This window comes from Pteropus vampyrus, unplaced genomic scaffold (genome assembly GCF_000151845.1).
Source record: "Pteropus vampyrus isolate Shadow unplaced genomic scaffold, Pvam_2.0 Scaffold108, whole genome shotgun sequence".
Taxonomy (NCBI): domain Eukaryota; kingdom Metazoa; phylum Chordata; class Mammalia; order Chiroptera; family Pteropodidae; genus Pteropus; species Pteropus vampyrus.
Window position 1 is genome coordinate 3,688,243 of NW_011888889.1, and position 2,447 is coordinate 3,690,689.

General features: G+C 32.7%; 1 pseudogene; it reads left to right on the forward strand.

The window, feature by feature from the left end:
* The first annotated feature begins 148 nt into the window (after positions 1-148).
* LOC111743184 lies at positions 149-267 on the forward strand (annotated as a pseudogene).
* The last annotated feature ends 2,180 nt before the right edge of the window (positions 268-2,447 follow it).

Genomic DNA, 2,447 nt, shown 5'->3' on the forward strand with positions numbered 1-2,447 from the left:
GGCCTCTTGCGACATTTCCTGTGAGCAAGCGCATCCCCGCATCCCCGTGTCTCTTCTGCTTCTTATAAAGACACCAGTCATATTGGCTTAGGGTCCTACCTTTATGGCTCTTTTAACTTTAATTACTTCTTTAAAGGATCTATCTCTAGTCTACAGCCATGCTACCCTGAACAAGCCTGATCCCAGCTGATTTTGGAAGCTAAGCAGGGTTGGGCCTGGTTAGTACTTGGATGGGAGACCACCTATGAAGACCAGGTGTTATAGGTGTAAAAAATAAAAATAAAACAAGGGATTGTAAACTGACAAGATCCTTGCAATCTGTGAGGTCAATCAAGGGTTGCTTCACCTAAAAACAAACAAAAAACATAAAATGAAAGAAAGAAAGAAAGAAAGAAAGAAAGAAAGAAAGAAAGAAAGAAAGAAAGAAAGAAAGAAAGAAAGAAAGAAAGAAAGAAGAAAGGAAGAAAGAAAGAATCTATCTCTAAATACAGTCATGATCTGAGGACTAGGGTTTTAGAGCTTTAACATATGAATTGTGGATGGGGAACACAATTCAATGCATAACAATGATTCTTTGAATTGACCAGTAAATCAATGAACCTTTATAGGCAGTTTTAAATATTAAGTTGTAACATTACATCGTGGTGTATTGCTACCATCGTACTGAACTGCAGAGGTGAATGAATGACCCCCTTGAAATGCATGATCTCTGTCTTTGACAACCCACAAATGTTTAACATAAAAGGAGATTGGATTCTATATTTCTAGAATGAGAGAGAAGTTCATTGTGCCTTACTGCTGTAAGATGTGCCTATACAACACCTATCCTATCCTAATGCTTACTAGCTGTTTCTAGCACTTACTTGCTTTCTAAAGGGAGAATCTGTCAAGATAAAAAGAGACATTTAGTTGAGAAGTATAATTTGTGGAATTTAGTGCACATTAAAACTACTGGGCAGCAGTGTGACTGGGCACCTTGGTGTGGTGGGATACAGCAATGAGGGGGTAGGGATGGAATCAGGTGGTGGGGAGGAGTGGAATATAAATAAACTTGGGTCTGAATCTTAAATCTTCCTGATTGCATGACTTTGATCAAATGAAGTTTCAGTTTTTATTGTATTACATCAATATGAGAAATGATAAATTTCTAGAATAACAGTAGTCAAAAGTGAGTTCATTATTTCACTTAGCCCCATCTGAATAGCAGTCTATATTTACTTCTTAAGTATTTTGTAATAATCCCCCTTCATTAACTGTGAATTATAGGCATTTTTTAAGTGTCTACTGTTTATGAGTGCTAAGCAGACTGTTGGATATATAAAGCAAACAAATGTATACCTTCTATTCTCAATAAGTTTATATGTTCTATTGATGAAAAGCACATATAAATAGTTTTCAACATATTATATTACTTACATTGAACATTGAACATTTACATGTAGTACCTAAATTAAATTCAAATAACTCAGTAAATACTAGAGTGTCTACTCTATTCTAAGCCCTTTGCTAGGAGCCTAGATTATGAAGATTGTAGCACTTGGAGAAGAATTATTGTCCTTTTTCGTATTCAAAGTGCTAGTATTACAAATAAAAAATTTTTTTTCTAAACTCGTATATGTCAGATAGTTTGTTCTCTATTTGTACCCTAATCTATAACTGTCTTACAGTTATAAACATATAAGCAAGTCATTAATAATATCCTGGCTCTATCTAAATGTCTCTGGGCATGGACATAACGCAAATTGACACTAATCACATAATTAAACAAATTTGTACCATTTTTATTTAATTAAAATCTTTTAATCATTTCAAAATATTTTATGGTGTTAAGATATTTATCAAATCCCACTGCATTTCTGGCAATATTTATTTTATATGGATTTGCTCCTAAAATAGTCTATGAAGCACTATAGTAGAAATTAACAGCACTTTCAATATGTTAATGACCTTCATTCAAGTTGCACTTTACAGAAATTGTTTTCTGCCATAGGAAATATATCAACAAATGACTTCTTGAATATAGTGGCTACTAATCATTCATTCAATCATTCAGTAAACACTTTTTCAATATCACTTACTATTTTTTTTGGAAACTATGGTGCCCTTTTCTGTTGACTGAAAAATGGGCAAGATAGGGAATGGTATCTGCTTTCATAAAAAGTACAGTGATTTTTTTAAAATTTTTAAACAACCATTGAATATAACTATTGAAAGATAATTAATAATTTAACATAAAGTATTTGAATTATGTAATTCATTTAATAAATTTAGTATTTTCAAATTAACTTAATCCTTGCTTCTTTTTCTTACTCCCTTCAATCTACACTAAGCTATTTGCTTGTGATCTTGTACACAATTCAGTATTCAATATGCCTAGCAAATGATGATATGTTGTGAATGACAGATACACCCAAGCCAAGTCATTCATTTCTCAGCTTTAATTCCAA